This window comes from Eleutherodactylus coqui, chromosome 4 (assembly GCF_035609145.1).
Source record: "Eleutherodactylus coqui strain aEleCoq1 chromosome 4, aEleCoq1.hap1, whole genome shotgun sequence".
NCBI lineage: Eukaryota > Metazoa > Chordata > Amphibia > Anura > Eleutherodactylidae > Eleutherodactylus > Eleutherodactylus coqui.
This window is the reverse complement of record NC_089840.1, coordinates 86,700,391-86,723,445: the sequence shown is the minus strand read 5'-3', so window position 1 is coordinate 86,723,445 and position 23,055 is coordinate 86,700,391. Positions and strand designations below refer to the sequence as shown.

Genomic DNA, 23,055 nt, shown 5'->3' with positions numbered 1-23,055 from the left:
GTATCACCGGCGCTGAATCTGCCAATCTGGATGAGATTTACTGTTGTTTTAATCTGTATGGGTGAAGCCTGACAATCCCAACACCGTATGTGGGGTGACAGATGGATTCTTTGGTTTTGAACATGCATGGCCCATTATTCTGCATGGAAATAAGTGTTTTTTATTCCATTCCTCCCACAGAGAAACACGTACATGGTCAGCTGACCAAGGTTTCTGGGAAGGTTGTGGTGCCAGCCATCCGCCATATGAGCCTTCATTGACACTGCCACAACACAGCTCAGCACCACTACAAGCACCAGGAATGAGGGTAGGTGGGCATAGCAGCCAGGCACTAGAACATTGACTTGATTTACTTGACTTGATTTACTCCATATGTAAGAAGTTATACCATCTGCTGCCAGGTTGTATAACCTTCACAGACATCAGTGCAGTAACCCTGAGGCTGATGCCACTCATCATGTGGGCATGCAGAGATGAATGATGTGAGACAGTGACTGACAAAGTGCTGGAGGGCGGATACGTGCCACCGAGCCGCCTGGGCTCGGTGGAGGAAGCCAGCATTTGTGTGTCAGTAACACTAAGTTACTGACACGGTGTAGTGTAATGCAGTGGCTCCAAGCCGCATAGTCCGGCTTTTCCTGGAGTGGTCAAAGCGAAGGGTGGGATGACCACTCCCACATACCAGGTGAGGCTGGTACCGGGCCTTATAAAAACCTGGGACTGCAGGTCTTGAGGGGGGTGGCTGAGAAGGCCAGAGGTTTACAGGGAGACGCCCCTAACCTCCACACCAAGGAGAGTGTGCTGAGACCTCTGCAGGTCTGAGGACCAGACTGGCTGTGCACAGCAAGCAGTGTTTTTTAAGTGAGTAGTCAGGGCCGGTCTATGTATAGTGAGTGCTCAGACGAGCAGGTGTTAATTTATGTTGGCCTGGAGTTAAGGCCTGTTTTGCTTTATTTGTGCTGAAATAAACCCAGGCGGAGCCTGGACTACGAACTTTATTCCGTGTGTCACTGTCTCTGGCTGTGGATGCCCAGGTTGCTACCTATCCTAACGCTAATCCCTCACAATGAGCTCTGTAAGAATGTCTATATGTAAAGTGATTGGTGCCCGCTGGCTGGCAGCATCCTCTTATCTCTATGACCAGCTTCTGCCTCATGACCAGCGCGGCGCACAGGTACCCGCTACTGCCCATAAACAGCTTGTCCGAGCCATATGAGTTTTCAGTGACACTACCACAATACAGCTCAGCACCACTACAAGCACCAGGAATAAGGGTAGGTGGGCACAGCAGCCGGGCACTAGAACATCTTCCTGATTTACTTTATATGTAAGACACAGAGGTTGTTGCGGCACACTAAAAATAGGAGTTATACTCACTAGAGCTCATCCAGGGCTGTGATGCCAAAGCTAGTTGTAGATGTGGACCCGTCATCGAAGGAAAATTGCCAACATAGATATCAATATACTAGCAGTATCAGGGGTGTGCATCAAGTAGAGGATTACAGCTTATTTGTTAAAACTCCAACTTTATTCCATCATGCATATAAAAAGCGACGTTTCGACCGGGAAATTCCAGTCTTTCTCAAGCCAATGAATAAAATGCTAAACACAAGTGTGTCCCTAATATATCAAAAATCAGCTCATCAGCACACCAATGACTAGTGATCTAAAATAAATATTTTAGATCACTAGTCATTGGTGTGCTGATGGGCTGATTTTTGATATATTAGGGACACACTTGTGTTTAGCATTTTATTCATTGGCTTGAGAAAGACTGGAATTTCCCGGTCGAAACGTCGCTTTTTATATGCATGATGGAATAAAGTTGGAGTTTTAACCAAGAAGCTGTAATCCTGGACTTAATGCACACCCCTGATGCTGCTAGTATATTGATATCTAGATGTAAGACAGTTACGGTGGGCACTGAACAGCAGACACTGGGAGACATAGTACAGCATGTATGACATCCCAGTCAACCGTCCTGTTCTCCCGTGTCGGCTCTGGCAGCCCCCTAGGATGTGCTCCACCATACTGAGGACCAACGGAGCCCCCGACTCCCTGGGCAGAGTTCTGGGGAGTAAAAGGCGTAGTTTTGAATTGTACAAGTGAAGAACTACAATCTTGGACTTGACTTGCTCAAAGGACCCAGGATGGCTCAGGTTTTGAACTTTGGATATTCCATATTAATTGTGATGTCATGTGTTGAGTCCATGGCGTCATATGCCCTGTGGCTTTTTGGGTGAAATTCTTCCATGAAGACCCCTTCTGGGCAGACTTCTCTGAGCAGTAGATGGTGTACCGGGGACCCTCTGGTTTCTGTCAGTTCTGAGATGATGTCACTGCTGGACATCTTATGATTTTGAAAGGCACTTAGAATGATCTCTTTCATCTGTTGCAATACGTTTCCTTGGGGCACCGGGGGTCAACTTATTTTAAGTAGGAAGGAACTGTAGTGGCCCAAAACACCTATTTCTGGCCCCTCCATAATTGTCATATATGTCATGTCTTCAATGTGGATGCACTGTGCCTAGTCTGCTGTTAATGTGTATTGCACAGCTGCAACATGTAAGAGGTTAATGTTTGAAAGTGGCTGGGATACGTCTGGAAAAGTATTAATATCGGTCTAGTCACGTGATGACCGCATGTCTAGCTGGCCATTGGTACGTTGTATATCTGTCACCGAATCTTTGATGGTTATAGGCACTCTCAGAGGCTTGCTGAAATATGACCTTGGAGGTGCTGATGGTTGGGTTGGTGGTGGCCTATACCTAGGTATTTGCCCCATAACTGAAGTATGCCTACTGCTGTATATGTGGCATCTGGTGGACAGCTTCAAAATCAACAATGGTGTCATTTAGTGGGGTGCAGAATTCAAATAAAGCCATTATTGTTATCTGGAGGGTGCTGTCACCACAGCTCGCTTTAGCTACTCTGTGAGCCCAATGAAAATGAGTGGTGTCTCAATGACGACCAGCATGAGTGATGTCATGATGTGAGGCTGAATTTGGTAGAGATCTCTTTATGCGTTGGCTTTCGTGCCCTTCCTATAATCTGTCTTTGTCCTGCTCCCCCTATATCTTACATCTCTGACTAAAACAAATTTCATCACATTAGTTTGTACTTCTAAATATAAAAGTTCTTCATGTCAAAGATATCTAATATTTAATTTGTGTCTTCTCCCTTTCAGTTTCATCCCATTGCTTCTATACTTTCCTTGTACAAATGAGAATAGGGCTGATCCCTCTGCACTGTGACTGCCCTTCAGACACTTGTAGACAGCTATTAAGTCTCCTCTCAACCTGCTCTTCTGCAAGATAAACATTCCCAGATCCTTTAACCGTTCTTCATTGGACACGATTTGCAGACCGCTCACCATCTTGGTAACTCTTCTCTGAACTTGCTCCAGTTTGTCAATGTCTTTTTCAAAATGGGGTGCCCAGAACTGGACACAGTATTCCAGATGAGGTTTGGCTAAGGAAGAGTAGAGGGGGATAATTACCTCACATGATCTAGACTCTATGCTTCTCTTAATACATCCCAGAATCGTGTTTGCCTTTTTGGCTGCTGCATCACATTGTTCACTCATGTTCATTTTATGATCTATTAGTATACCCAAGTCTTTTTCACATCTGCTGCTTAGCCCAATTCCTCCCATTCTGTATGTGCTTTCTTCATTTTTCTTGCCCAGATGTAGGGCTTTGCATTTCTCCTTGTTAAATACCATTCTGTTAGTCGATGCCCACTGTTCAAGCTTTTCTAGATCATTTTAAATACTCTCTCTCTCTCTTCCCTAGTGTTAACTATCCCTCCCAGGTTTGTGTCATCTGCAAATTTGATCAGTTTCCAACAATTCCCTCCTCCAGATCATTTATAAAAATGTTGAACAACACTGGGCCTAGGGCAGAGCCTTGTGGTACCCCCTGTGATACATTCTTCCACTTGGATGTGCAGCCAAATTTTGGGCACACAATCTGCACAGAATAGAACCCACTGATTTCATGGGTGCTCTAACGTTACGTATTTTTGTGCACGTTAAAAAAATGCTACATGCTATATATTTGTGCCTATTTGCGCACTAAAGGCCCCATAGGAGTGTATTGGGGGTTCGCAAGTGTGCACCCGATACCTACGTAATCGCGCATTACACTGTGCTATTTAATAGAGAAAGCAACACACCGGGATCTAATTAGGCTGCACAGCCTTTTTAATTACGGTATGAGTATGTCTCGCGCTGATGTGAAAGCTCTCCATCAGTGCGAAGAGTACAGTAAAACGTGTTAAACCCCACGCAAAAAACCCTCCTAAAGGAAGGTTTGAGTTAGGGCTCATGCCCATGGCTGTCGTGGCATATGCCCACGGTTTTACACCGCGGGAGTACTGGGATTGTAAACAAACCGCGCCCGCTGCTGATTGCACAATATAGCGTGTTTTTCTGCAGTCGTCATCAAGGCTATATTGATGGAGACCTCCCGCGAAATAAATCTGCAGGAAATAGAACACGCTGCTTTTTTTACTGCTCGCGTAAATCCATGGTAAAATAACGCATGTCAGCATTGGCTGGCAGAAAAGCTATTAAGTTCAATAGAACCTAATAGCTGCGTTATTCCACCAAGGATTTACGCCGGAGAACCGCGGTACAAATCCTTTGTGAGCATTAGCCCTTAAAGAGGCGCTTAATCTAGTTTAGTTAGCGGAGTGGAGGGCACTGACTGGGTGGTGGATTGAGATGAGGGAAGCAATGTAGGGTGGTGCTATGGAGAGCTTGATGGATGAAGATAGTGAGATTGAATTAGATTCTATATTTGACGGGCAGCCAGTGCAGTGACTGGCCTTTTTCAAGCTACCCAATATATACACAGACATCACTTAAATAACAAAACATGAGACAGTTTACACAAATCGCACACAAGTATACACCCACATTAACCAATACATAAAAGCAAACAGGTGCACACAAATAGCACATACCAAATATGGACAGGCAGTGCATCCGGAGCGGAACATGGAGCTTCCTCTGCTATGTCATGCGTCATTGCGTTCATAACGATTCACTGCACATGCGCGAGAAAAGGCCGGTATTGCGGCACTATCCTGCATTGGATAGGGGTATCAACTGCGCATGTATCATAACCATGGTAACAGCAACGCTGAGTGGACGTCAAAACAAACCCGTAGGTAGAGATGAGCGAGCATACTCGTTAAGGGCAGATACTCGAGCGAGTATTGTCCTTTTCGAGTACCTGCCTGTTCGTCAGAAAAGATTTGAGTGCCGGTGGGGGTGAGCGGTGGGTTGCGGGAGTGAGCAGGGGGGGAGCGGGGAGGGAGAGAGGAAAAGATCTCACCCCCCCCCCCTGGTTCCCCACCGCTCTCCCCTGATGGCACCCGAATCTTTTCTGACGAGCAGGCAGGTACTCGAAAAGGACGCTGCTCGCTTGAGTATCTGCCCTTAATGAGTATGCTCGGTCATCTCTACTCGTAGGTAATCACGTGGCAGAGCCATGTGATCCAAATGATCACATGACACGCAACACGGAAGAAACAAAATAGGGCATATATAATCAGGTAGTAAATATAAAACCCATCTTACCCTCAACAAGGCAATATACTCAATGACAAAAAAGTTCTAAAGGAATGTGGAAAAGCCCACAACTAAGCAATCCCCCCAAAAAAAACTAAAAAAGGGGAAGGGGGGAATATAATAAAGCATAATCAATGTATCAAAATTAAACCCAACCAAAGAAAAATAACAAAATAATATAAACAAAGTATAAAAAGAATAATATAGCAATATTTAAAAAAAAATAAAATCCTTTATTCCGCCAAAAAAGTCAATTTTTTGGTTCTTTTTTTCATGTCATATCATCATGTGGGGTTTTTTTTGCAATCCTACTAGAGTGATTGATCGAGGCTCTGCTGTGACAAGAATTCGCAGTGGCAAGCGGGCTCGGATTAGTTGTTCCTTAAAAAATCGGGTCCCCTCAGCTCTCCTCTACTCCCATCCGTTACAGTATAGGTTATATGAAATAGATATTATCTACCCCTGATATATGACTTATAATGCCCTGCGGCTTCTGGTAAATGGCCTATAGCAAATGCCTACAATGGTGTCTTTTGTGTTGTTCTCTCCTTGTATTCTTATGCAAACAGTTTCTACAGAACTCCCATGCACTGAAGTTTGAATCTCTGTGGAGATAAATGTTTTCCTAACATACAGCGCAACACCTCCTCCTCTTTTATTAGTTTCTTATAAATAAGTTGTATCCTTCAAGCCTTGTATTCTTATCATGTGTATCATCCCTCCATGTTTTGGTGATGCCTATGACATCATATTTCTCTTCCGGTGTTAGTAGCTCCAATTCTCCTTGTTTGTTTCCCATGCTCGGTGCCTTTGTGTAAAAACATTTTAGTTTGTAATCGGTGTCTCTTGCTCCTCTACTTTCCATCAGAATTTTTCATCTTTGGTCTTTCCATCCACTTCTAACAGCAAGGTTCTCAAATGTATTCATTAGATGTATATTTTTACCTGGCCTTTCACTTCCCTTCCCATATTATTCCAGTTTAAAGCTCTCCTGATAAGTGTGGCAAAGTGCCCACATAATATATGCCTACCTGTCTTTGTAAGGTGCAACCCATCTCACATGATAAATATTACTGGCTACAATTATGAGGTTCTTAGCGCACATTTTGAATAAAATGTGCGAGCCCATCTGCCCCGTCACGGCGACCTCATTCAGATGGGTCCCTACACTAAGACTATATTTGTTGTATTAACCCAACTATACTCTACTTTATATAAACCACCTATGTAAAGATAGATAGTTATTGGTGCTGTGAGTGACCATACAAGCAAAGTGCAAAATCATACTGCAAGTAATTAAGGGGTTTTCCTGGAATAACTAGCTTATATATTAGTAATCACTAAACTTCCTCTAAGCATCTGATATCCTCATCTATGTCCAAGCATTGTAACTTCTGACCTCCAACTGCAGGAAACCCCGAAGTTCAGGGACTGCGGGCGTAATAGTGAGGATATCAGAAGCTTGGAGCTCATCTAGCGATCACTTCTATAACCGCTATAAAAATGCTATTTCATTATTCCCAGAGAGTCCCTGTAAAGCCGACCAATTACACTGCAGATCTCCTGTTCTAAGTGTTAGTGTAGGGACCCATCTGAATAAAGATGCCATGGGAGGCCAGATGGGAAGAAGTACTAGAAAATGTGAGCTGCCCTTATTTTATTGTGGGATGATCTGGAGTGTAATTGGAGGGCTTTATCCATTGCAGTATGTCCTGTATTCTGCTTCTGTTCTATATGGTCAGTCACATCAGTGTCAGACCTGCTTATTTTTAAAATATATATTGATCCATTACATAATGAATAAAGAATAAGCATTTAAAATTAGACAATAAATGAAATAAATATATGACAGATACTACATATAAATCTACTACGTATAAGGAAAATATATGCATTAGGGGAAAAGACAAGCAAATACATACATCACATATATGCACAGTACATGCTACCTGCAACTACTTTAAATACTAAAAAATAAATATATCACATATACATACTTAAAATATACTAGAGCATAGAAAAAATATAACATGGATATAGACTGTACACACCAATGAATATATTACAATACACAAATATATCATAAATATGGATTATGCATAACCATAAATATAAGTAACATAGAAATATATGCTATATATGAACAATACATATCTATAAACATAATCATTAAACATAAATATCTGATATGCGGACAATATGTGCTTATAAATACATTGCATCATACAAATAAATTAATCAAATATAAAGAGAATACATACGAACTGTAAATGTATTACACACTACATATATCACATATACAATCATACCTAGAAATATTACACATATAGATATTATGCATTGTTTGCATATTTGATATATTGATTTATAAGTATATTAAAATATTTAAATAAATATACCAAATATAAGGAAAAAAGTATAAGGAAATAATGTATCAATATAGACTACATATAGCTAGAAATATAATACGTTATGCAAATAAACATATCACATATAAAATGCCATCTTTAAATATATTATCGCATTCAAATAGAAATATCACATATATACACTGCTCATACCTATAAATATATGACAAACTATAAACTAAAACTACATACACAGACACACATACTAAGTAATATATTATATTATACAGACAACATAAACTGCTCCTAAATATATGATATTATCCCAATAATGTATCGCATATAAAGAAAATATATACCTAAAATATATGACGTTATTTAAAAAACAAACCATCACATATAAAGACAATAGATGTTACCTATAAATACATTACATTATACAAATACATATACCACATATACAGACAATACATCAACTAAGAAAAGGAAAAAGATATCTGCTCTCCGCCTGTTGATTGTAGCAATCGGCCTGCAACGAATCCACGCAATTCACGATGAAGAGACCTGGACTTCTTTTCTTCAAGCTCTCAAACACAAATGACACAAGATGGCACGAGTTTACAGCTTTAGACATTCTATAGCAATTATGATGTCATGCCATGTCTGTGATGTCATATGCTCTGTGATGTCATCATAGCTGCCATTGTTGTTCTATGCTGCTCAGATCTTACAATGTAACATACAATTAGATTAGGATTACTTACTGGGATTCCTAAAAACAGGAACAAAAAAAGCTGACAGCAGAGAATTGAAGCATATAGATTTATGTCACAAAATGCTTTGCTTCATCCACATTATGGGCAAAACTACCTAATGGAGTTGTTCCAACTTGACCACCCCTATATATACTGTACACCCTAGTAGAGCATATGGAAACAATAGAGAGGTCCCCACCTAGGACTCCCCTCTATACACCAAGAAGCTTATGCTCTGGAAGGATCAGAATGATTATATATTATGTAGCTGAAGAAACAAATAATAAGGCGCTCCATAGTGTAATACTGCACAGTGGGAGAATGGTACCTGGAGCATATATTAATGGCAATGTAGCAGAGTCCTCTCAGCAACAACCACTCCGGTGACCGGACAAACTCTGGTGTAGACAATACAGAAGAAGATACATTGCAGGTCAATGTGCGCTCAGACAAAGGAAGGAGACTGGGAGAGTCAGTAGTGTCAGCAACAACACGTTTCACCACCGTAACCTGGATGGGTCAGATGATGGCGGTGGTATGGAGCTGGACACATTGCCGCTCACAGTGCTAACTCTTCCTGTCTCCTTCCTTTGTCTGAGCGCACCATCTACCCATGATTGTTCTTCCTCTATACATGTATTATATAGTCACCCATCCATTTGGGAAGGGGCCATGTAATACCAGTGATCACAGCAGACTGCTGGGCGTTTGTGCTGGCAGACCAGAGACCATCAGCTAATCGCTGGCAAGTCCTCATCCATAGAAGAGGTTGTCCAGATGAGACTCGGCATAGTTTGTACTTTTTAGATGGGCAAAAATATAGTGGGAGGTTTATAAAACTGTCTAAAAGATAAACTGCCTCAGTTGCCCCTAGCAACCAATCACAGCGCAGCTTGTATTTTGTATTCTGTTTTGGTAAAATGAAAGGTGAGCTCTGATTGGTTGCTAGGGGCAACTAAGGCAGGTTATCTTTAAGACGGTTTCATAAATCTGCTCCGCAGCGCAGTGGTCTAGCAAGGTCAGGTGATATCCAATGCGGAATTTTTTCTTGTCAGACCCCACCCCCTTCAATTTTAAAATTCATTAAAAAAAAGAAAATGAAGATACATGGACGGTTTTTAGCTGAATTTCTGCACATTTTAATCATGCGCTGAAAACGCAATATTAGTTGGGCTATAAAAATTGAAACTTACAGGAGTCACCTTTTCCCGTGAATTTAATGGGCAGCCCGCTAGCAGTATATATGATTTTTCTTTATTCAGTTGTTCATGGATATCTATTGCTTTTATTAAAAATTATATAAAACCTGTGTTTTACTTTTTTTTTTATGCTCCTCCATTGATTTCTATGGGCGATTTCAGCGCTAAAAACGCAAGAAATAAGACATACAGCATTTGATTTTCAGCACATAGAAAACGGACTGAAAAAATGCTGGTGTGAGAGGCCACATTGAAATACATGGGGGCTTTAGGCCAACTTTTACATGACCGTGTGCTGACAGCGTATCATGGGCGGGTAGATCCTGCGGGTGATAACACTGTCACTAGCTCCCATAGCAATGCAATGCAGCACCCATATGAGCTCTGTTGCATTGCATACCTCACCGCTACGAAGTTCGGTGCAGCATGTTCTATCACCGGCGCCGAATCTTTTAATCTAGATGAGATTAACTGTCGATTTAATGTGTATGGGTGAAGCCTGACAATCCCAACACCGTATGTGGGGTGACAGATGGATTCTTTGGTTTTGAACATGCACATGGGCAGGAGAAATGGATGTCAACAATATACACTAAGTGGGGTACTGCTAGGGAAAAGTTATATGGAAAAAGACCTGGGGATACTAGTGGATTGTAGACTTAACTGGAGCAACCAATGCCAGTCAGCTGCTGCAAAAGCTAATAAAGTCTTCGGGTGCATTAAAAGAGATATAGGGGTGAGGAATCGAGAACATTATTCTATCACTATATAAGGCACTTGTCAGGCCTCACATGGAATACTGCGTACAGTTCTGGACACTGGTGCTCAGGAAAGATGCTGCAGTGCTGGAGGGGGTTCAAAGAAGAGCAACTAAACTGATACATGGAATGAAAGGACTGGAATACCCAGAGAGGCTATCAATATTAGGATTATTTACCCTGGAAAAAAGACGGCTAAGAGGTGATCAAATAACTATGTATAAATACATGAGGGGACAATACAAGGATCTCTCCCGTGATCTGTTTATACCCAGGACTGTGACTGTAACAATAGGGCATCCGCTACGTCTAGAAGAAAGCAGGTCTCATCGCCAACACAGAAGGGGGTTCTTTACTGTAAGAGCAGTGAGACTGTGGAACTCTCTGCCTGAGGATGTGGTGATGGCAAAATCCATAGGGGAGTTTAAGGGGGGACTAGATGTCTTTCTAGAGGGGAAGAATATTACAGGATATAAATCTTTGGTTAATTGGTATACAGGCATGTAGGAACTATTAGGGGTTGATCCAGGGATTAGTCTGATTACCATTAGGGAGTTGGGAAGGAATTTTCCCCCAAAAGGGCTAATTGGCTCCTGCCTCTTGGTTTTTTTGCCTTCTTCTGGATCAACAGCATAGGAGGATAAACAGGCTGAACTAGATGGACATTGTCTTCATTCGGCCTTACATACTATGTTACTATGCATTGTCCATTATTCTTCACAGAGATAAGTTGCTGCCAGAGAAATAGTTTTTATTCCACTTCTCCCACAGAGATACACGTACATGGTTAGCCGACCAAGGTTTATGGAAAGGTCGCGGAGCCAGCCATCCGCCATATGAGCCTTCATTGACACTGCCACAACACAGCTCAGCACCACTACAAGCACCAGGAATGAGGGTAGGTGGGCATAGCAGCCAGGCACTAGAACATCGTCTTGATTTACTCTATATGTCGGACGTTATACCATCTGGTGCCAGGTTGTGTGACCTTCACAGACATCAGTGCCGTAACCCTGAGGCTGATGCCACTCATCATGTGGGCACGCAAAGATGAATGAGCTCTGGGGGCTGGGGAGAGATTTGGGTAGTAAATGGCGCAGTTTTGAATTGTGCGAATGAAGAACTCAGGTTTTGAACTTTGGATATTCCATATTAATTGGGATGTCATGTGTTGGGTCCATGACGTCATATGCCCTGTGGCTTTTTGGGTGAAATTCTTCCATGAAGACCACTTCTAGTCAGACTTCTCCGAGCAGTAGATGGTGTACCGGGGTCCCCCTGGTTTCTGCCAGTTCTGAGATGATGTCACTGCTGGACATCTTATGATTTTGAAAGGCACTTAGAATGATTTCTTTCATCTGTTGCAATAAGTATCCTTGGGGCACCGGGGTCAGCTTATTTTAGGTAGGGGGAACTGTAGTGGCCCAAAAAACCTATTTCTGGCCTCTCCATAATTGTCATATACGTCATGTCTTCAATGTGAACACACTGTGCCTAGTCTGCTGTTATGTGTATTGCACAGCTGCAACATGTAAGAGGTTAATGTTTGAAAGTGGCTGAGATACGTCTGGAAAAGTATCAATATCGGTCTATAGTGATGGCCGGATGTCGAGGTGGCCATTGGAACGTTGTACATCTGTCCCCGAATCTTTGATGCTCATGGTTATAGGCACTCTCAGAGGCTTGCTGAAACATGACCTTGGAGGTGTTGATTGTTGGGTTGGTGGTGGCCCATACCTGGGTGTTTGCCCCATAACTAAAGTATGCCTACTGCTGTATATGTGGCATCTGGTGGACAGCTTAAAAAAAACCCAATGGTGTCATTTAGTGGGGGTGCAGAATTCAAATAAAGCCATTATTGTTATCTGGAGGGTGCTGTCACCACAGCTCGCTTTAGCTACTCTGTGAGCCCAATAAAAATGAGTGGTGTGGGGCGTGGCTTGTACATGGCCGGGTGAGCAGCTTCCTTCAGTAGCTCCCCGCCACTACCAACAAAAATAAAGAAATTAGGCGCTCACCGGCAGCCGAAATAACCCTCAGCCAGCCATGACAGGGAGGAGAAAGCAGCAGGAGGGTCCAGGAGCAGCGGAGGGGAAAAAGACCGGGCAGATCGGCCACTTCTTCAGAGCTCCAGACGCCGCGCGGCAGGCACCTAAGATGGCGGCGACACGTGGGAGCTCCACACCTCGGCAGCCCACACAGGGAGATGAGCCCAGCGGAGCCGACAGTAACACAGCGGACGACATAGGAGAGCGCTGGGAGCGGGGTAGGATACCATCAGCCAGTGATAGCAGCAGGCAGTCCTCCCCCTGCAGCGCGGCAGAGACATATGGGGCTTGCACAACCCCACAGGGTGAAGCACAAGCAATGCTCTCAGCACATAATGAGAGGGGGAGGTCTTCCCCCTCCAGCCCCACAAACCCCAGCAACACAGAAGCCCTATATGTGGCAAATCACCCTCATTGATCCCTGCCCCTAGGACAAGGGAAAAAGCCTCCACATCCAGAGCTGCAGATCCCGCTGAGGCACAGAACTCCTCACAAAAGCTACCACCTGCAGCCATAGCAGCCCACAGGGCTAGAGATAAAGCCCCCTCCCCCAGTGCTGCAAATAAATATGGGACTTGTAGTACTGCACAGAACACAGCGCCGACAGTGCCCCCAACCCACAGTAGTGGGGGAGGGCTGCACACACCTAAGGCAGCAGGCACTTCTGGGACTTGCGGTCCTACACAGGAGGGAATATGTCCCAAACAAAGCATCCCCCCAGCACTGGGCGCAGAGTCAAGCGGGAAGGACACCACAGAACAGGAAGCGGACTGGGATTGGAAAAAGCACCTAAAAACCCTCCCTACCACAACTGGCAGCATACAGCTATTTCAGCAGTTCGAAGAGAAACAACTGCAAGCTATATCATCCCTCCAAACTGAGGTCCATCAACTAGGGCACAGAGTTAACGAGCTGGAGGAAACGCAAGAAGAAACTCACTCCACCCTGACCACACACGACCAAGCGATTAAAGCCCAAGCTGCACAAATCACAGACATCATATTACACCTAGAAGATCTGGAAAACAGACATCGTAGGAACAACCTGCGCATAAGGGGTCTACCCGAAGATATAGGGAACGACCAACTGGAAGCATGGGCGCAAAACTTTTTCTCCTCACTGCTACAAAGACCAGCAGACCAACAACTTGAAATTGACCGTATACACAGGGCCCTGGGTCCAAGATCAACAGATCCCAAAAGACCACGTGATATAATCTGCAGAATCCATTTCTTCAAAGAAAAAGAGGCAATCATCAGACAAGCATGCCTTTGCAAAGACCTAGCTCACGAAGGCTCCACGATCCTGATATTACCAGATTTAGCAAGACGCACGCTCCAACAACGCAAAGCTCTAAAGCCGGTGGTAGACGCTCTACGAGAACAAAATATCCCCTACCGCTGGGGATTCCCTTTTCAACTCACGGCCACAAGAGAGGGGAGATCAGCCTCGTTCAGAACCTTGAACGATCTGCCGAAATTTCTGGAAACCCTAAATCTGCCACCAACTACTCTGCTGGACTGGCTGGCACTGCTGTCGCTCCCCACCAGAACACCAAGAGAACAGTGGGAAAAGGCCCATCCAAGACCTCAAAGGAAAACAAGAGGCCGTAGAGACAACCAAAACTAGGATAAAGTCGACAGAAAGCCCAACAAGGTGATGCCTCAACGCAGGCCAACGGAGAAATTTGCTTACTCTTAAAACACCATACGAAACTACAAAATAAAGAACTGGACAATACAAGAGACTCCGCGGTTCCTCAGACAAAGTACCAACGCTACAGGGAGGAGTGAGACAACCTACCTCATGCATCATGTGGGAGGGGTATGGGCGGAGGGAGCGGGAGGGGAGTAGAGGGAAAATCAGGGAGAATTGGTTCCAATACGTTGTGCTTTGTTCTGCTCTGCCTTCTATCCGTCCTTTCCCCGGTCCGTACTCCCCAGTGTACACAACCCAACGGGAAAGCGTAGGACAGATAAAAGTAGGCCCGGACACACCACATTTTCATCCAGGAAAGTCCAGACCTAGCGCAAGTGGGCAACACACAAGATAGGTCACAGTAGTTAAAGTGAGACGGGACGGTTGCCTAGTTAATCTCAATGTTTGCCTATTGTTTAACAGGGTCCGGTTAGGACCCCAATCGCCAAGTCGGAGTGAGTGGGGAAACACCCCCGCCATGCACCTCTTCGCCCCCCAAGGGAAGGACGGCTATCCTCGTCGTCCCCGCACTAGTCACCGACTAGTAGCAACCCAAACAACTCTGGACTGGTTTCTGGAGAATCCTTTTCTTCCTAGACCCCTCTCTGGGGGTAGTAGTGTTCAACTTTCTCTTATCTCTCTTTTCTCTTTCTATATCTCCTTGCGCTTGGTGGGTGGGGACTCCTTCGCTACACCAATTACATGATGGAGTTGACATTTTGCACCTTCAACGTCAGGGGCCTTAACAAACCCGCCAAGAGAGGACAAATCCTCTCCCACCTGCACAGAAAGAGCATAATGATAGCGCTTCTACAAGAGACACATTTTGCAGTAGCCAGCACACCGAGATGCACTATACGCCACTACACCACATGGCACCATAGTGTCCATGGGGATAAAAAAACTGGAGGGGTCTCAATAGCAATTCACAAGCAGCTCCCTCATCGCGTGCTGGGATCCATGTCAGACCCCGAAAGGTCGATACTTATTCATCAAAATTTCAATTGGGCATCAAGTGTTAACAATCGCTAACGTGTACTTTCCCAACCAGGGGCAGGTCCATTTCGGCTTAAAGACTCTGGAAGTGCTGGCGCAGTTCGCAACGGGATCCAAAAGTAGTTCTGGGTGGAGACCTCAATGTGTGTTTGGACCCCCCATTAGATTCATTCACGGGTAAGTCTGGCGTTTCCTTTGCAGCACTGTGCAGATTGAAGAGGGCACTGACTTCCATGAAGTTAGTAGATCTCTGGAGAACCTTACACCCAGGATCCAGGGACTACAGTCACTACTCAGTAGCACATAATAGCTACGGTAGAATAGACTACCTGTTGGTATCACACACACTCCTAGACTCGTTCCCTACAAGTTCTATAGGTAACATGGTATGGTCTGACCACGCTCCGGTCTACGGATCACTGAGGGTGCTTGCGGGGGAGCGAGGGGGGAAAAATACATGGCGGTTAAATGACAATATTTTAAACGATGTAATATGCCTGAAAGAAATCCTGTCCACGATAGAAAACTTCAAGGAAGACCACAAACTAGACAGCACGGCAGCCCCGATAAAGCGGGAAGCCCGAAAATGTGTAGTTCGGGGAGTGTGCATATCACACGGAACAAGGCTTAAAAAGGAGCGCTCCCAGAACTAAAAAAAAAAAACTAGAGGAGTTGGGAGCCTTAGAAACTTCAAACAAAAAAACACCCTCAGACAAATTACGGGCAGACATATAAATCTGCGGGGTCAGGTCATGGACATTTTGGACCAGGCAACCCTTTGCCACAGGGACAAAATTAAGGGGGGCTATTATGAATATGGTGATAAATGTGGCAAATGGCTAGCAAGGGCTGTAAATCCCAAGACCGCTCAGTCCCATATATTTGCCATTAATTCCCCCAACAACAGACTGTTACACTCCACAGGAGAAATCCTTGATAGATTCCAGTCATACTACCAAGGACTGTATAATATTCAAAGCGACACGAACGCTAGCCAATCTAGAGGCGATACAATACTGCAAGCCTACTTAAACAAAAATGCCCCTCCCCCTATCCCGACAGAAGTAGCCCAGGAGTTAAAGACGGCTGTTACAGGACAGGAAGTGGCAGCGGTAATCAAGGACCTGAAAGTAGATAAGAGCCCGGGACCTGACGGGTTCACTCCACGATTTTATAAACTATGCAGGGACTTGCTGGGCCCTATCTTGGTAAAATCGTTCAATGCTCTATCAAATAATTATCCCTTCCCATCACAAGCCTTACAGGCAATCATCACGGTTCTGCCTAAGCCGGGGAAGGATCCGCTAGAGTGCAGTAATTACCGCCCCATCTCACTTCTCAACATAGATACAAAAATCTTTTCCAAAATAATAGCCACCCGACTGCAACCCCTAGTACCAACATTAATCCATAAAGAACAGGTTGGGTTCGTACTGAGCCGCGAAGCTAGGGATAATACCCTCAGAACCCTCTCCATCATCCTAATGGCACAGAAATCCAGGAACCCCCTTAGCCTATTGACAGTCGATGCTGAAAAAGCTTCTGACAGGGTCCACTGGGGCTTCCTGGAAGCAACGTTACAAAAGATATGCCTAGGAACAAGGGCTACAGAATGGATTATAGCCCTATACAAAAACCCATCGGCAAAAATAAGGGTCAATGGGGCCCTTTCACAGCCCTTGAAAATAGGAAACAGGACCAGAGAGGGATGCCCATTATCATCCACATTATACATACTTGTCATGGAATCCCTAGCAAATACTATAAGAAACAACCCCAACATTAAGGGCTACAGGACGGAGGCCTTGGCACAGAAATTGGCTCTGTTCGCTGACGATCTGCTAATCTTTATGACCAACCCCACAATCGCCCTCCCTAGTATCCTTAAAGAATTCGAACAATTCGGAAGATTGAGTAACTTCAAAGTGAATACACACAAATCTGAAATCCTTAAAGGGGTTGTCCCGCGGCAGCAAGTGGGATTTTACACTTCTGTATGGCCATATTAATGCACTTTGTAATATACATCGTGCATTAAATATGAGCCATACAGAAGTTATATACTCACCTTCCCTGCGCTGGCGTCCCCGTCTCCATGGTGCCGTCTAATTTCAGCGTCTAATCGCTCGATTAGACGCACTTGCGCAGAAGGGTCTTCTCCCTTTTGGTCGGTCCGGGCACGAGCGGCGTTCTGGCTCCGCCCCCTCCGCCCCATCACATGTGCCGATTCCAGCCTCCTGATTGGCTGAAATCGGCACACGTGATGGGGCGGAGCTACGCGATGACGCGTAGAAGGGGGTGGAGCCAGAACCCATCTTGTGTTTTTAACACAATTTGTGACCCTCTGGGGGACTTACAACACTGCCCTGATGATCGCTGTGATAAGGCATGGCAGGGCAACAGCGATCTCAGTAATTAGCAAAAAAGAACCACGGCACTCACTCGACCCCACCAGAAAAGAAAACTTGGGGGTGGGAGGGGACAGAGAGAAATTCAAAAGGTTTCCTTCTCTGTAGCGAAAATATTCATGCAAAGCCAGCAACGGGGCTATGGACCTAAGCCCCTTCCACGATTCCAATACAGCGATCTCAGGCACTAGCAACACAGGACGCCAGTCTCTGGTGTCCTGTTGCCATGGCATCAGGCCGGGCTCGCTGCGATTATATCACGAGAGCTCAGCAACTTCACAGAGGGAGCGCGCTCCCTTTGTGAACCCTTCCCATGAGGCGATCATAGATACATAGATCGCGGCAGGGAAGGGGTTAACAGTGGGAGGCGCTGCAGGTACTTGAAAAGGACGATACTCGCTCGAGTATCTGCCCTTAACAATTATGCTCGCACATCTCTACCCGAAGGTAATCACGTGGCAGAGCCATGTGATCCAAATGATCACATGACACGCAACACGGAAGAAACAAAATAGGGCATATATGATCAGGTACAAAATATAAAACCCATCTTACCCTCAACAAGGCAATATACTCAATGACAAACAAGTTCTAAAGGAATGTGGAAAAGCCCACAACTAAATAATCCCCCCCAAAAAACTAAAAAAGGGGAAGGGGAGAATATAATAAAGCATAATCAATGTATCAAAATAAAACCCAACCAAGGAAAAAAAGAACAAAATAATATAAACAAAGTATAAAAAGAATAATATAGCAATATTTTTAAAAAATCCTTTATTCAGCCATAAAAGGCAATTTTTTTGTTCTTTTTTCATTAGAGTGATTGATCGAGGCTCTGCTGTGACAAGCATTCGCAGTGGCAAGCGGGCTCGGATTAGTTGTTGCGTAAAAAATCGGTAAGAGAGGCAGGATCAATCAGACTCCCCTCAGCTCTCCTCTACTCCCATCCGTTATAGTATGGGTTATATGAAATAGATATTATCTCCCCCGGATATATGATTTATAATGCCTTGCGGCTTCTGGTAAATGACCTACAATAGTGTCTTTTGTGTTGTTCTCTCCTTGTATTCTTATGCAAACAGTTTCTACAGAACTCCCATGCTCTGAAGCTTGGATCTCTTTTCCTAACATACAACGCAACACCTCCTCCTCTTTTATTAGGTCTGTTTCTTATAAATAATTTGTATCCTTCAAGCCTTGTATTCCAATCATGTGTATCATCCCACCAAGTTTCTGTGATGTCTCTAACATCATACTTCTCTTCCGGTGTTAGGAGCTCCAATTCTCCTTGTTTGTTTCCCATGCTCGGTGCCTTTGTGTAAAAACATTTTAGTTTGTGATCGGTGTCTCTTGCTCCTCTACTTTCCATCTGAATTTTTCGTCTTCGGTCTTTCCATCCACTTCTAACAGCAAGGTTCTCAAATGTATTCATTAGATGTATATTTTTACCTGGCCTTTCACTTCCCTTCCCATATTATTCCAGTTTAAAGCTCTCCTGATAAGTGTGGCAAAGTGCCCACATAATATATGCCTACCTGTCTTTGTAAGGTGCAACCCATCTCACATGATAAATATTACTGGCTACAATTAGGAGGTTCTTAGCGCACATTTTGAATAAAATGTGCGAGCCCATCTGCCCCGTCACGGCGACCTCATTCAGATGGGTCCCTACACTAAGACTATATTTGTTGTATTAACCCAACTATATTCTACTTTATATAAACCCCCTATGTAAAGATAGATAGTTATTGGTGCTGTGAGTGACCATACAAGCAAAGTGCAAAATCATACTGCAAGTAATTAAGGGGTTTTCCTGGAATAACTAGCTTATATATTAGTAATCACTAAACTTCCTCTAACCATCTGATATCCTCATCTATGTCCAAGCATTGTAACTTCTGACCTCCAACTGCAGGAAACCCCGAAGTTCAGGGACTGCGGGCGTAATAGTGAGGATATCAGAAGCTTGGAGCTCATCTAGCGATCACTTCTATGACCATTATAAAAATGCTATTTCATTATTCCCAGAGAGTCCCTGTAAAGCCGACCAATTACACTGCAGATCTCCTGTTCTAAGTGTTAGTGTAGGGACCCATCTGAATAAAGATGCCATGGGAGGCCAGATGGGAAGAAGTACTAGAAAATGTGAGCTACCCTTATTTTATTGTGGGATGATCTGGAGTGTAATTGGAGGGCTTTATCCATCGCAGTATGTCCTGTATTCTGCTTCTGTTCTATATGGTCAGTCACATCAGTGTCAGACCGGCTTATTTTTAAAGTATATTGATCCATTACATAATGAATAAAGAATAAACATTTAAAATTAGACAATAAATGAAATAAATATATGACAGATACTACATATAAATCTACTACGTATAAGGAAAATATATGCATTAGGGGAAAAGACAAGCAAATACATACATCACATATATGCACAGTACATGCTACCTGCAACTACTTTAAATACTAAAAAATAAATATATCACATATACATACTTAAAATATACTAGAGCATAGAAAAAATATAACATGGATATAGACAGTACACACCAATGAATATATTACAATACACAAATATATCATAAATATGGATTATGCATAACCATAAATATAAGTAACATCATAGAAATATATACTATATATGAACAATACATATCTATAAACATAATCATTAAACATAAATATCTGATATGCGGACAATATATGCTTATAAATACATTACATCATACAAATAAATTAATCAAATATAAAGAGAATACATACGAACTGTAAATGTATTACACACTACATATATCACATATACAATCATACCTAGAAATATTACACATATAGATATTATGCATTGTTTGCATATTTGATATATTGATTTATAAGTATATTAAAATATTTAAATAAATATACCAAATATAAGGAAAAAAGTATAAGGAAATAATGTATCAATATAGACTACATATAGCTAGAAAAATATAATACATTATGCAAATAAACATATCACATATAAAATACCATCTTTAAATATATTATCGCATTCAAATAGAAATATCAGATATATAGACTGCTCATACCTATAAATATATGACAAACTATAAACTAAAACTACTTAAACAGACAAAAATACCAATTACTATATTATATTATACAGACAACATAAACTGCTCATAAATATATGATATTATCCCAATAATGTATCGCATATAAAGAAAATATATACCTAAAATATATGACGTTATTTAAAAAAAAAACCATCACATATAAAGACAATAGATGTTACCTATAAATACATTACATTACACAAATACATATACCACATATACAGACAATACATCAACTAAGAAAAGGAAAAAGATATCAGCTCTCCGCCTGTTGATTGTAGCAATCGGCCTGCAACGAATCCACGCAATTCACGATGAAGAGACCTGGGCTTCTTTTCTTCAAGCTCTCAAACACAAATGACACAAGATGGCTCGGGTTTACAGCTTTAGACATTCTATAGCAATTATGATGTCATGCCATGTCTGTGATGTCATATGCTCTGTGATGTCATCATAGCTGCCATTGTTGTTCTATGCTGCTCAGATCTTACAATGTAACATACAATTAGATTAGGATTACTTACTGGGATTCCTAAAAACAGGAACAAAAAAAGCTGACAGCAGAGAATTGAAGCATATAGATTTATGTCACAAAATGCTTTGCTTCATCCACATTATGGGCAAAACTACCTAATGGAGTTGTTCCAACTTGACCACCCCTATATATACTGTACACCCTAGTAGAGCATATGGAAACAATAGAGAGGTCCCCACCTAGGACTCCCCTCTATACACCAAGAAGCTTATGCTCTGGAAGGATCAGAATGATTATATATTATGTAGCTGAAGAAACAAATAATAAGGCGCTCCATAGTGTAATACTGCACAGTGGGAGAATGGTACGTGGAGCATATATTAATGGAAATGTAGCAGAGTCCTCTCAGCAACAACCACTGCGGTGACCGGACAAACTCTGGTGTAGACAATACAGAAGAAGATACATTGCAGGTCGATGTGCGCTCAGACAAAGGAAGGAGACTGGGAGAGTCAGTAGTGTCAGCAACAACACGTTTCACCACCGTAACCTGGATGGGTCAGATGATGGCGGCGGTATGGCGCTGGAACACGTTGCCGCTCACAGTGCTAACTCTTCCTGTCTCCTTCCTTTGTCCGAGCGCACCATCTACCCATGATTGTTCTTCCTCTATACATGTATTATATAGTCACCCATCCATTTGGGAAGGGGCCATGTAATACCAGTGATTACAGCAGACTGCTGGGCGTTTGTGCTGGCAGACCAGAGACCATCAGCTAATCGCTGGCAAGTCCTCCTCCATAGAAGAGGTTGTCCAGATGAGACTCGGCATAGTTTGTACTTTTTAGATGGGCAAAAATATAGAGGGAGATTTATAAAACTGTCTGAAAGATAAACTGCCTCAGTTGCCCCTAGCAACCAATCACAGCGCAGCTTGTATTTTGTATTCTGCTCTGGTAAAATGAAAGCTGAGCTCTGATTAGTTGCTAGGGGCAACTAAAGCAGGTTATCTTTAAGATGGTTTCATAAATCTGCCCCGCAGTGCAGTGGTGTAGCAAGGTCAGGTGGTACCCGATGCGGAAATTTTATTTGTCACACCCCACCCCTTTCAATTTTAAAATTCATTTAAAAAAATCAGTAGCGCGGCCTGTTTGTGTATAAATTAGCTCAGACACGCAGGCACCACCGCAACATTCAGCAGAGGTGCCTGCGTTTGCATTCACGTCGGGTCGGGTCACATGACCGATCTTGTGGGCTGTGACTAATGACCTGGGCAGTCCTGGGATCGCCGATGTCATCAGTGACGCGCACAAGCCACCAATGAACAGATATATACACCTTTTAATTGGTGGTGGTCGTGCTTGCGCATAATTTGCACTGGCTCGCCCATTCAGAAGACCATACATCACGGCGTACTTGCAAAAAATCACATCATGATCTATCTGTTGGCGCGCTGGGATTTCCTCACCATGATTACACCATGCTGTGAATGAGCCCATTGAATGAATTGGTTCTCTTGAATGTGTTTGGCACTCAGGGATTTTCCTAGGGCAAAACAGAGAAATCACGGCCGTGTAAGACAGCCATCTTCTCTCACATGGACGGTTTTTAGCTGCATTTTCTGTGCATTTTAAACCTGCGCTGAAAATGCAATATTAGTTGGGCTATAAAAATTGAAACTTACAGGAGTCACTTTT

The 23,055-nt window shown here is 43.2% G+C and overlaps 1 long non-coding RNA gene across 1 annotated transcript in view; it reads left to right on the top strand.

Moving 5' to 3' along the window:
- LOC136624672 (uncharacterized) overlaps positions 1 to 23,055 on the top strand; it is a 70,736-nt gene that overhangs the window by 6,103 nt on the left and 41,578 nt on the right. The window contains exon 2 of the long non-coding RNA XR_010792376.1: positions 15,436 to 15,557. This is a non-coding gene — a long non-coding RNA (uncharacterized lncRNA). The remainder of the gene's footprint in view (positions 1 to 15,435; positions 15,558 to 23,055) is intronic.